A 14,044-nucleotide genomic window follows, 5' to 3' on the forward strand; every position below is an offset into this window, starting at 1 on the left:
AAAAGTGGTTTGTCACTCAAAGCATGACTTCACCAGCAGGTACGGGCCTTTCTCTGTGGTAGGCCACCTTCTCAGTTACCGTGTCTGTGCTGTTGTACAAACTCACACCATAAAGAAACGTTGTGGTGTTGGCAGTATGCCAAGCAATAACCTGCCGATATGTATCTGTGTGAAGGGAAGGCACTTATGTAGAAAATATATTGAAAAGTTAATTTCAAACAGACTGTTTTGTGTAACCTCTGAATCTGGAGTCAAGTCTCCAATACTGGAGTAGAGGTTTAGTGTGCTTCTGGAAGGAAATTCTCAATTGTCCCCTCTCCAAAGGCATTTTCTCACCACCTCACCCCCCCAGATATCATTGGTGGAACTCATCAATCATAGCTCATCTCAGCTTAGCTGAGATGTTGATGGCAACAGCTGATACCTACAATATATTGATTGTACATACGGAGACCATCCATCCCACCTTTCCTGGAATGGTGCCGGTTTATGCCTACAGTCCTGGCATAAGTAGTAATAACTTCACCTTTTACTAGTAAATGCCTGCAAGTCTGGACCATAAAATGACACCGTCATCTCTCAGAAATCAACAATGACAACAACAGCTAACATTCGTCGCTATTTTCTCTTTGTCAAGTACTCTTGCTAAGCAATTAACTTATTTAATCTTTTATAATCTTATTAAGTGCAACTTCACAGATGAAGAAAGTGACACTTAGGCACCGTAAAGTACCTGTTGAAAATCACAGACCTGCTCTTCACGTGTAAGGAAGGCAAGTTTGTGATCTAGGGCAGTGAATCAGGGCTTCACACATTTCCCACGTAACCATTACCTCTGTTGTGATAGTAATCTTTTTAAAGGTTGATATTGTTTTAAGTTTCATTTCACTATTCTCATCAGTGCAATTTTGGAGTGTCTGGATGAGAAGATTTTAAAATATGCTTGGAAATCCGCCATAGTCCCAGATCCTTGTAGAGACAACATAGAGCCCATAGCTGGAGTCAAGCAAGACCTTTGGTCCTGAACGTCAGACACATCTTGGAAGCTTCTCCCCGGTGTGGTTGCATGCACTGGGCTCGGGGATGTGTGTGGACGGTGCTGTGCTTGCCTGGGGAATCCAAGAGTAATAAATGAGGAGTGTGCATTCCCATACTGTGCCCCGTGGTCACGTGGTATGTTATTTAATGCCAGGATTAATGAACTGCTGTTAGCTGGTCAGATGCTATGCAATATGTACCCAGATTAGGCAACATGCAGGACTTCTTCATCCTCTTATGACGGAAGCCCAGAGGGTCTTCCTTCACTCAGTACTACCCTCCGCAGTGGTGCCCTGGCTAGACCCACCACCCCTCCCCACTGAGTTTGGAGGTCCTGAAGCAGAATATTACCCATGCCTATCGCTCTGCTGTGTAGTCTGCCTGCACAGATAACTCTCCATTCTTTTAAAGAAGTAATCCTGGTTTTAGGTGCTGAAATGTATTTTGACTAAGATTTTGCATTCAACCAAAGCTGTCTTTTGTGAATACAGTGTTGTACGATAAGATTACTAGGCCCACTAGCAGATACTACCCATGCAGCACTCCTGTTCCTGACACCTCAACCATTCATGTGGCAGTCACTTCCAGGACCCTGGAAGGTTGATGTGCTTGTGTGTGGGGCTCAGAGCGCTAGGGAATTACCTCCTGGGCCTCAACGCACTGGAGAATTACCTCCTGGGAAGCATCTTCCACAGAGGGTGTATGCAAGTTGGCATATGATTCCCCAGCTTCCTTGCTACTCGGGTGAGATAATTCCAGAACTGGCATTTTTGCACCATTCTCTACAGTTTGCTGATGGGATTAAGCTCTGTTGCTTTCCATGATAGCTGGCGTAATAGCGCCCCCTTCACTGGCTGCCATCCTTTCCCCATCTCACTTCCCCTTTACCCACGTAGAGTATGAGTACTCCAAGTATACCACTTGTGGTTGAAGCCTTGTCTCAGGATCAGTTTCTGTGGGAACCCCATCTAGACAGGTCTGGCTCTGAAGTCCTCTCTAAACTCTCTGTTTCTCAAGTGGCACTTATCTCAATTATAACTGTGTAGCAATTTGTGTATTTCATGCCCACGTCCCTGACTATGTGGTAGGCGTCCTGGAGGAAGTCCTTCGTATCTGTCTGGTTCACATGACGCCTTGCAAATTTAGATGCATGATAGGTGTTTATTTTAAAAAACAAATGAATGAAGTTAGTGAAATCTATATCTGTGACTCCCAGTATGTATGATCTGTGGGCTTAGTGACCAAATGGGTTCTGACAAAGCTACTGAGAGTTAGTAAGTGGTAAACCAAGGAAGATGCCATTCACAATAAGGTCTTTAGAATGGAGGCTTGAGGGAGAAAGAGCAAATAAAACCACTTCCAGAGCCCTGTTTCTGAAAAGCATTAATATATGCAACCTTTTCCCCGATATTCACCTGAAGATTTGCCATTGAATTTAACGGTAATGCCTGAAACTCAGAGTAAGCCTATAGTTAGAAAAAATACTGCAGGGGTTGCTCATGTAGCCAGGTTAAAAATCCTGGTGTCATTGATTTTAAAAGCCTTAGAAAGCTTAGAAAATTGTAGGAAAAATCTGAAGTCTGGTCTCTTGTTTTTTTTTTTTTTTTAATTTATTTGTCAGAGATAGAGGGCACAAGCAGAGGGAGCAGCAGGCAGAGGGAGAGGTGGCTCCCCGCTGAGCAAGGAGCCCAATGCTGGACTGGTTTCCAGGACCCTGAGATCATCACCTGAGCTGAAGGCAGATGCTTAACCAACTGAGCCACCCCACGTGTCCCTGGTCTTTTGTCTTAAAGATTCTTGGGTCCTGCAAACAAAAGGATAGACCCAGAGAGTCTAAAGAATTACCTTAGTAGACATTTTATTTAATGTTTGAGAGGTTTTAAGTAGCTTCCCTCATCCACGGCTGTTTTCTTAGATAATTATTCTTACCATCATCATTATTATTAAAACTCCAAGTTATTTTCTGTATACTTTCCTGTCCAGTGGATGAACCGTATTAGCCTTACCTTTATTTTGTATGTTTAGATTGTTCCTGATTTTTCACTATTATAAATAATATTCTGAAAGGAACCTCTGAGCCTAAGATTTTCTGTATTCTTCAATTACTTCCTTAAAGAAAAATCCTCAAAAAAGATTTACTCCCATCTCTTTAAGAAGTTAAGAGATCTTCTTATGTTTCTAAGAAGGTTTCAGTATAAAAAAATAAAAAGACTTACTGCCTATTAGCACTTCTTTTCTCCAATTCCAATCTAAATTTTAAGACCTCTCTGATCTTCCAAAACCATGATCTTCTGGAAGAGCCCTCTGACAGTTGGGTGATACACCAGTACTTCCTCACAAAACAAGTGTCTGTTCTGTTTCTTTTCCTTTGTTGGCTGATGAAGCCCTTGGTCACCTTCACCTAGAATTTATCCACCGTTCCAAACCCATGTTCTCATCCCATTTTCCAACTGATAAATTGACCACATTCCAGCTCTTGTCTACGTTTTGCATCGATTTCATCTCTTGTACAAGGTTTTCGTTTCACCTTGAGCCTTCAGCCTTCCCTGCTCTGGTTTTCTGTGTTGTCACTACTGTCTCCTCTCCCTGGTGACATTGCGCAGCTAAATGTCTGGCCCCCGGGCTCAGATCCAGCACCGGCTCCATTTCCTTCCCTCTGCGGCTGCACCTGTATTCTCAAGAGAAGACAAGCTTGTATGCAGAGCATTAAAGAAAATAAAATTTTGGTGGATGATTCTCATTTCTCTTTTTAGGTTAGAATTTAACTTCCATCTTCAATTTCTATTTTAATAGAGAATCCACTTTTACAAATACAAACTGTGTCCCATTTAATTTTATTGCAATTAATTGGAGGAACATGGGACAATAAAGTAATATATATGATATGTAAGCATCCACATGTCCAATATTTAAGCAAAATAAGCATTGAGAAGGAATTTTACAGTATATGCTAGAAATTTGAATTATCTATATTTTCTAGAATTTAAAAATTGACACTAGCTTGAATATTTTCCAACTTTATTTACTCTGACAATAGAAGGTGTAAAATAAATATGTAGACATAGATTATATTTTATAAAGCGGTGATCCCCCTAATCATCTATGATAAATAGAAAATTCAAAATTTACTTTTGAAATGAATACAGAATGAACATGCCAGATCATTGTGAAATCATTTAATAAGCCAAGGTAATTATAAAACTCTTTGCCCAGGTGCTATATAAACAAAGGTATCGTATTATGATAGCTGGTTGCTATAGCTACCTGATTTTTAATATGCTTTTGAATGACTTTTAAGTATTCTTGCAAAGTTCATACAAGAGACACATTTCACACCTAATGAAAATCATGACTAATTAGAGCTGGTAGAACCAGGACCACGAACTCTAATTTGGAGTATATGTTGCACTTTAAAGTAAATATTTATTTCGTATCTATGAAAACAAGACCATGTTTGTCAATGACGTGTATAGCTGCTAAGCAAACCGGCATGCTCATCTCGTCTTTCTTCAGCACTTACTTTCTGGGGTCTTGGGAAGAAGATGAGGATGCTTACAAAGTCCCCAGAGGTGTGTGTGTTCATTGACAGCGTTGAACTCAGAAAACGTCCGGATGTTCAACTTCCCTATGTTTCTCATTGGTAAGTGGTGAGAACCCAGGAGAACCAGCTCAGGTGCTCCGTGTTTTCNGAACTCAGAAAACGTCCGGATGTTCAACTTCCCTATGTTTCTCATTGGTAAGTGGTGAGAACCCAGGAGAACCAGCTCAGGTGCTCCGTGTTTTCATTTCTGTCTGGATCTATGTCTGCATACCTGCCTAACACTGTCTTTTTAAAAATCTGTGTCTCTGGGGTGCATGGGTGGCTCAGTTGGTCAGGCGTCTGTCTTTGGCTCAGGTCATGATCCCAGGGTTCTGAGATCACGTCCTGCATGGGGCACCTTGCTCAGTGGGGAGCCTGCTTCTCTCTCTGCCTGCGGCTCCCTCTGCTTGTGCTCTCTCTCTCTCTCTCTGACAAATAAATAAATAAAATCTTTAAAAAAAAATCTGTGTCTGTGGCTGTTACTGTAACTCCAGCTCTGTGCACATCTATCCTATGCCTCTATGTAAAGTGATGCGGACATGTTAGATGTGTATATCTGCATGCACATGCCTGTCCATAATTACGTCTGTGCCTTCTCCTGTACGCTCCTGTACGTCTGCACCTATATGTCCATCTGCACGGACACGTTCGGCCGCCTCTACGCCTCACCAGTACTGCCTCCAAGTTCACCGCTCTGTAGCACCATCCACGGCCTGGATGAACTTGTGCTGAGGGCTGAGGCTGGCGGACGGGAGTTACCACGCAGTAAAGCAGTGCAGTTACCGTGTCTCATGCATCTGGGCTCCCCGGATTCACCTCCCTGCTCTTTCTCCCTCTGCGCTTCCTGGCCTGCTGCCATTTCCAGGGCCGTTTCCCGCCACCATTGGGAATTCAGGGTCCATTTCCAGTCTTCCCCAGAGAGAGCAGAAAACCCTTCCTTCCCCGCTTCAATCCCACAATAATCTCCCTGGTGCCACATCTCTGCTCACACTGGCAGAAGTTTCCTATGTTACTATGCAGAAGTACCTGCCTCCTCTTTATTCTGATTCCCTTTGAGAATAGGATTTAGGCTTCCTTTTTCCATATCCACATGACCCATTGAAATATGCATGTTCCCAAACTGAAAGTTCAGTGTTCCTTCAAAATGACTTCTGCCTCTCCTGCTCAAAGAAAGGAAAACTGCTGAGAGCTGTTTATTCATTTCCACCTCTGAAGCTTACAGAATACTGGCTTCAGAAGGAAATACCGTATTTTTTCATTGCTGCCAGTACAACATTATGATCGAGGTGCTACTTAATTTCAGTGCAGTGTCAGGATGCATCCTGTTCGCAGGCAAGCCAGGCCTTTTGGAAATGCAGTGTGTGGAGCGAGGGTCAGTTGGAAAAGATCAAGTGCCCGCTACAGCCCTACCTACAGCTCCGCCTGGCTGTATCCACTGAGTTGGGGAGCTGACTCGCTGCCTTGAACCTTCAACTCCGGTCCTTCCATCCCTTCACCTCTTCTGACCCTCTCTTTCTGACCTACACTGAACCATCTGACGTAAATCTTTGGATTTCTTCTCTTTGCCTCTGCTTTATGCCAGTCTCTCATCCCCGTGCATGTTACCTCAGCTCGGGCTCTGACCCCAGTTCTGATCGCTGCTTAAAATGTTTCATCCTGTTTCCCCCCTGCATACAGTCCTCCAACATAGTCCTCTTGTCTGCAGCTTGGTTTCCAAAGTCGTAACGTGACCGGTTCTTGTTCATTGTCCTCTCGCCAGCCGGTACAGGGTGTGCTGTAAGGAATGGGTGCACTGGATTGCAGAGAACTCAGCTGGTCCTCTAGTCAACTAGCCTGGACCTATCCATATTCCCAGGTTCACTTGTTTCCTTCACACAGCCTGCAACCAGTGGATGGGCTCTGCTGGCCATCTCCTGGCCATCTCCTGGCCACATACTGCCCACAGCCTTGCTCTGCTTCTGCGCTTGTCCTTCCTGAGACCTGGAATTGTGTCCTTTGTCAAGGTGTGGGAGCGCCAGCTGCAGGGCTGCAGAGGCCCTGAGCTGCTTCTCTTCGCTCCTCAGCGGAGGTTTCCACTGCTGTCCCTGCCTCGCTCTGCCTCTCAGGTAGTGCTTCCACTCACTACCTCTGTCTTTCATTGTTCACCTCGCATCTCATCTCTCCCGTTACGTAAGCAGCAACATCTCCTGCAAACACAAATTCTCCTACTAAGTCCGAAACTCCAGGACTGGGGCCTGGCAAGCTATTTTAGCAAGCACTGCCTATGATTCCGATGCTCAGCTCAATTTCTGAAAGTGCTGACCTAGACGATAAACTATCTAAGGACAAAGATTTTATTTTTCCCCTGACACAGCAATAGGGCATTGCAGGTGGTAGTTTTGTAACAGGAGCTATAGTATTAAATTACTCTTTTCCCCCCTTTGGTTTCTTTCTTTTTTTTTTTTTCATTTTCATTTTTTAGTGCAGCCTTTTCCATAGCTCTCTCAAGCTGTTCTTCTTCCTAGCCAGGGATGACAATGCGGCTGAAAGTTCTCTTATAGAAGTGAAAGAAGCATCAGGGTCATGTGTGGTTCCCACTATCGAACGGATTTTGACCCAGTTGGGATTTCGCAACAAGCAAGTCGCCCTGTGAGGCAGACTATAGTGCTGAGTAAAAACTGGTAAATTTCTTATTTGTACATTTAATATTTCAAGAGCTCTGCTTGGTGGGTCAGACCATAGAGCTTTATGTAAGGGGAAAAAATCCAAGGAGAAGAAGAAAGGAGGGGAGGGGACCCATGGTATTATAGAAAGAATGTGATCGAGAAAACCAGATGTATTAGTTTCCTGTTACCACATTTTTTGACTTAAAATAGCACAAATTTATGATCTTGCTATTTCTGGAAATCAGAAGTCTGAAAAGGGTCTTCTGGGGCTAAAATCGAGCCTGTGTTCCTTTCAGAGGCTCTAAGGAAGAGCTCTGTTTCCCTGCGTTTTCCAGCCGCTACAGGCAACCAGCGGCCCTTCGCACTCGGCCTTCTTCTCTCATCTCCAAAGTCAACAGGGTGCCGTCTTCAGTTTTCATCTTTCTCTGTGATCTCTGCTTCATCCTCCCGTCTCCTCTCATCCTACCACTCCTGCCCCCTCTCATAATGACCTTTGTGATTGCATCACGCCCAGCCAGACTCTCCAGATCATCTTCCCGGCTCAGGACCCTTAACTTGATCACATTTGCCAAGTCCCTGTTGCCGTTGAAGGTAACATTGTGACCGGTTTCAGGGACTAGGCTGTGGGCGTCTTTGGGAGGAGGCATTATTCTGCTTACCCCAGCACCCCTGCCAGACTGCGTGTTGGGGCGTGTGGTGGAAATGCAGTCGGTCATTGCACGTGCACATTCATGCCACAGCTGATGCCCTTGGTCATGTGTGCTCCCTGAGCTCGAGGTCTGACTTACGTGTCCTCATCTACGCTGCCGATTTTAGAGATGGAGGACAGTACATGTATTATAGGCTCTCCACTTTATCACCTATGGCACGGAGGAGATAGGACTGTGGCAGAAATGTATCTGCCTGTTTTTAATGCAGTCCTCTCAATTGCTTTTTAATTTTTCAATTTGAGAAACCAGAAAGCACATACGAGACATATAGCACCATTCAAAACTGTGATAAGAATACAAATCAAGTTAGTTCTTTGCCAGCATTTCTCAATCAAAGCCCTGGCTATTGAGTAAGGCAGTGTCTTTCTAAGGGACAGACAGGAGCAATCAGACAAATAAGGTAACAGATTTGGGTTATGCAGGTGTGCCTCCTGGTAAGGAATCTCACTGTTCTCAACACACCTGTCCAGTGTCGTCTGACATCTCAGCCTACAGAGCAGCTCTTGGGACACCAGAGCTCCTCTCCAAGCCAGGGAGTGGAGCTGGGAGGGTTACAGTGCAATGCTGCAGCTCAGTGGGCAGATGACTTTTAACTCATCTGCGGTAACTGTGAAAATTGGAAAACAGGAGACTGGAACTAATTCTGCAGGAGATTGCTTCTGAGTACCTTGAGAGCATCTTTCAGAAAACACTAACCTCCTAGGCATCTTTTCCAGCCTAGAGACAATGGATTATATAAACACCCTTCTGCCATGGTGTCTGTCAACAAAGCATTTTCAGGAAACTTTGTGTAGGTGGGTTCACAAGGCAAAATAGAATCTTTGAAAACATATTTTTCAGAAGTATAAGACTTTCTAAAGTTCCCCAATCTGCTTTAATTATCGGGGGGTGTTTGGGGGAGACATTAATTGCTGGTTGATATTGTGCTGATGAAACTTCTATATTTGGGGTAGAACTAGGAGCATTTGTAAGCAGAATGAGCAACTAGATCTTCCAAGCAGCAGAGCCATGACAGAAGTCATTTCGAGCTGCATGGAGTATAGGCAAATCGGAGAACCCCACCAGAACCTACATGAAGCAGTGAAACCTTGTAGCAGGTCTGTTTCTTATACCCCCCTGGACACACCTCTTTCCTTCTCCATTCTGTCTGTAAGCTAAGAGGAACTACCCGTAACCATGCTGTCTGTAACCAGTGGGACTCCCTGTGTGGACATCTGCCAACTGGATTCATGTTGGCATCTAGGAGGAGACTGGCATGAGGCAGGAGATCAACCTTGGGATATACGTACTGCCAGGTTCTGGGAACCATGCCTATCCATTGCCACTGAAGATATGCAAGGAGTAGCTGTTCACCAGTGCTCCTGGCGCCAGGGACTTCAACATTCCCCTCTATATCTTTGCAAGTCTTCAGTTTCTTTTCTTTTTTTTAAAAAAGATTTTATTTATTCATTTGACAGATAGCACAAGCAGAGGGAGCGGCAGGCAGAGGGAGACGGAGAAGCAGGCTCTCCGCCGAGCAGGGAGGCCAATGCGGGACTCCATCTGAGGACCCTGAGATCATGACCTGAGCCGAAGGCACAAGCTTAACTGACTGAGCCACCCAGGTGTCCCAAGTCATCAGTTTCTTAAACCATCCTCCGTATCTTTCTTTCTGCTGCGATTTTCATAATTATTTTTAATTATCTTATGTTATCTGCTTTACAGACTCTATAAAAAACATTGTACTTTCTCATGTGGATTCTGTTCATTCCAGTGCATCTTTTTTTTTTTTTTTTTAAACAAACTCTTCAGATGAAAGATGAAAGTGTGTTCCCTGCACTGGGCTGTTCCTCCACATGCTGATAGGCAATCCTCACGTAAATGGCTCCCAAGAATAAGGGTTCCTGAGCGGAACCTAGTTCCTTACTGAGAATGCCCTGGCTGGTACGCCAGACACAGTAGGAAATGGTGGTGAAATGCCCCATTTCCTGCCTCAGAGAGAGCTCCTTCCCAAACCTGCTTCCATCACATTGCTTGTGCAAAGTTGAGCAGGGATGCACCCAGAAGTCCTTGTCGGTGAAATGGAGAGATGGAGAGATTCTAAATGGTGTTGTTGTGAAGATCAAAGAAGGGGATTAGAGGCACCATCATCATCATCTCCTAAAACTATAATGGAACAATTTGCTCACTTGTACTTCTTTGGAGAAAGATGATCTAATCTGATTTTATGTATTATTTTACACCCACATCAAAACCATGCCTTTGAACCAAAGTCACTAATTGCATTGTACACTATCGTTATTACGTTCAATCCACATACCTCATGAGTTCTTTACGTTTTTTAGAAAAATTAACCCTCTCACCTAGCATAGGCACATCCTTTTTGCCAGGATGGCATCATATTTACCTTAGCAGACTGCCTGGAAATTTCTTACAGTGTACTCTTTAGAGATTGTTCACATCTTTCCATTTCTGTCGTCACTCTTGTTCAATCTTTGGACATGGCCAAATACTTCTCCTTCTGGAAAGCATCCTGGAAAATATTTGTGCCTTTTTGAGTGCCAGCCAGCAACTCAAATCCATCATTCTGGGGAAATTTTAAAAGCCTTCACAGCTGAATTACATTGCTTTTCTTGTGCTTCATTCTTCAGTATAAGAACTCAGGGGTGTGTGTGTGTGTGTGCGTGTGTGTGTGTGTGTGTGCGCGTGTGCGTGTGTGTGTCTAGAAGAGTTCTCAGATGGGGCAGGGGGTTTGTCATAATGCAAACAAATGAATCTTCATGAAGTCCATAGTCAGTAGATTAACCAACTTTCCCTGGTTTAAAAACCCCTCAGTCCCAGGCAAACTGGGACATTTGGTCACCCTGTGCGCTGAAAGCATATTTAAACACATTTCTGACTTTAAGGTCTATGATGCAGCAGAAAAGGAGATGAAAAAAAGGCAAAGGATGTGGGGTTGGGTCCTCACTTGAAGTTCCATTACCTTGTTGGGGGTGGGGAGACTTTTTTCAAGCATCCAGGGGATGGCATATTTTTGCAACGTTTTAAAATAGAGCATATGTGCACATCATTAAATTTCATGAGTAGGCTATTTGCATTTCCCAAATTCTCAGTTTTTATCAGGTTGACAGGTATGCAAATGGGGAAAAGACAGGAGGAAAAAAGTCAAGTTGTTGATAAGTCTTCTTAGCGTTACACTGAGTTAGACTAATGGTAAGTCATGTATAGGAAATGAGCTGTCTCCTTGCCGAATGTCACCCAGTTGAGCAGAATGGTTGCGCGCATTTTGGGCACTGCCATATTAGGCATCCTTCGTGATTTTTTATAGTTTCCATTTCTCTAGGAAGAGTTTCCCTAGGCTGTTTAATAATGAGCTACACAGTGACATCTAGTGTAGGAAGCAAAGAAAAATTACAGAGAAAACACAGAGGTTGATCAGTACTTAATGCAATGTCCAAAAGAATTTAATGACTGTTACTGAGCAATGACTCCTTTCTTCCCTATCATTCTCTTCGTTTTTTTAATTAGCACAGTGAACAACGTAACAGATAGATGCTCTGTTACAATGTCTGAATCATAGCAGGGGTTAGAAAAACCTGTCCCCGTTCGTGCTGTCAGGACTAGCCCCGTTACAGATCTTTCTTGACTTACGACGGGGTTCCTTCTGATAAACCCATCATAAGCTGAAAATATCCTAAGAAGAAAATGCGTGCAATATACCTAAGCTCCCAAACACCATAGCTTAGCCCAGCCTACCTTAACCTTGTTCAGGGGCGCCTGGGTGGCTCGGTCGGTTGGGCCTCCTACTGGTGATTTTGGCTCAGGTCATGATCTCAGGGTCATTAGACCAGCCCTGCATATGGCTCTACGCTGGACGTTGAGCCTGCTTGGGACGCCCTCTCTCTTTCCCTCTCTCTCTCTCTGTCTGCCCGCCCACCCTGCTTGCTGCCTGTTCTCTCTCTTTGTCCAAAAAAAAAAAAAAGCGTCCAGAACATTGACATTAATCTACGGTTGGGCAAAATTGTCTCACACAAAGCCTATTTTACAATAAAATGTTGACTGCCTCATGGAATTCATTGAATACTATACTGATTGTGACAAACAGAGTGACAGAATGCTTGTCATTGTATCAGTTGTATAGCCTTGTGATCACGTGGCTCCTGGCAGCTGCGGCCCCTGCCACTGCCCAGCATCGTGAGACAAGATCAGACCGCATATTGCTGGCCCAGGAAAAGATCCAAATTCAGATCTCCAAGTACCATGTCTGCCGAACGTGGATCGCTTTCACACCATTGGAAAGTTGGAAAATACTAACTGAAACCATCCTAAGTCGGGGACCATCTGTACGTAGCTGAGACATTTTCTATCCTGGAGTTCCCTCTTGAAGAACGAATATTTGGGGAGGTTGTCATGTTAACGCACACATCTTGTGTGTTTCTGGTCACCGTGAAAAGCGGTGATTCAGCCCTGAGCTCTGTTTACAAAGGAGTGGCTTCATCTTTGGGTGCAGCTCTCACGTAGGTAGGGCTGGCCGGGTCAGAAGCACGCACGGAAAGAATGAGGAGCTTGTGCGGTGGATACATTGGGAAATTCGGAGCAGAAAGCGGAAAATAGGAGACATCAAGGCAAACGTTGCTAACCTCATAATTCTGAACCGGAGCCAGAATAACCCAGGATCATCTAGTAGCAGTCACCCCCTCATTAGCTGTATCCTGACCAACGTAACAAACAGAAACCATTTAACAAGTACCTACTTGCACCGGGCATTGCAAAAGAAGCGTACTTTTCTATCTTTTCGAGAGTTTACTGAGTTAAGAGCAACACTTTTTTTTTTTTTTTTTTTTTTTGCAGCTGTTCTGTCTGACCTCTATACTCCAACCCACTGGCCTTTCTTCTGCTCAGACACATCCGACATGTTCCCACTTCAGGACCTTTGTACTTGCTGTCCCTTTGCATAGAGTGTTGGTCTCTCTGATTTCACATGCCTGGAATCAAGTCAGTATTCTAATCTTGGCTCTTCCAAAAACCCTTTGTAATCAGCCCTATAGATAAAGTAGATATGCCCCTTCACATTAGCATGTAATTAAAAAGAAAAAAAAAAACAACTTATCCTTGGGGGGCCTGGCAGGCTCAGTCCTGGAAACATACAATTTTTTTAAAAAGATTTTATTTATTTATTTGAGAGAGAGAGCACAGAGGGAGAGTGTGAGGGAGAAGCAGACTCCCCGCTGAGCGGAGAGCTGGATGCGGGGCTCTATGCGGGACTCCGTGTGGGGCTCTGTGTGGGGCTGTATGTGTGGCTCAATGCGGGACTTGATCCCGGGACCCTGAGATCACAACCCGAGCCAAAGGCAGATGCTTAACCAACTGAGCCACCCAGGCGCCCCAGAACATACAGTTCTTAATCTCAGGGTTGCAGGTTCGAGCCCTAGGTTGAGTATAGAGATTACTTTAAAATAAAATCTTTTAAAAAATATATATCCTTATTGAAATACTTTATGTGTCTGCTCACTAAAAAACAAAACAAAACCCCACAATGTTATAGCTCCAAATCATGGAAACTTGTCCTTTCCTGCAAAGTGAAAAGGTTATCGAGAGTATCATTTGGTTCATTTTAACCAAGTGTTACAAAAAAGATGAGCTAAAAAATGATCTGGACAATTTCCAAACAGAATTCAGAAAGATGATACAGGGGCCAGAATTGGCTTGGAAAATAAAACTTTCTCATCTCCAGTTTCCCCAAACTTAGATTCTCAAAATAAAAGGTACCCTGGGGATAAAGATCAAATCAAGGCTATATTTCTGTGAACCTTGGTTAAAATCACTGAAAGATTTAATCTGGTGAAGAATAATTAGATCCTCTAAGCTAGACCAAAGAGCTACTAAGAATCTTGAGAACTTTGCTATTAACAATGTTGCTGAGACAAACATTTTGCAGCTATGTGTCTTGGAGTACAAACACAGAAGTTTCTTCTCTAGACTATGCAGAAACTCAGATTTACTAGATAATACCAATTTTCCATATCATTTTTACTCCCAGCAGCAATATATGAGACTTTCTGTAACTCCCCATCCTTTTTTTTTTTTTTTTA

General features: G+C 43.8%; 1 long non-coding RNA gene across 2 annotated transcripts in view; it reads left to right on the forward strand.

The window, feature by feature from the left end:
• Positions 1–4,158: 4,158 nt before the first annotated feature.
• Positions 4,159–14,044, forward strand: part of LOC117797455 — a 34,375-nt gene continuing 24,489 nt past the window's right edge. Inside the window, exon 1 of one of the 2 annotated variants that reach the window (XR_004622448.1) lies at positions 4,159–4,678. This is a non-coding gene — a long non-coding RNA (uncharacterized LOC117797455). Of the gene's footprint in view, positions 4,679–12,812; positions 12,948–14,044 lie in introns of those variants that run through there. The other variant, XR_004622447.1, reaches the window with a different exon arrangement.

The sequence above is a fragment of the Ailuropoda melanoleuca genome, chromosome X (assembly GCF_002007445.2).
Source record: "Ailuropoda melanoleuca isolate Jingjing chromosome X, ASM200744v2, whole genome shotgun sequence".
Classification (NCBI taxonomy): Eukaryota; Metazoa; Chordata; class Mammalia; order Carnivora; family Ursidae; genus Ailuropoda; species Ailuropoda melanoleuca.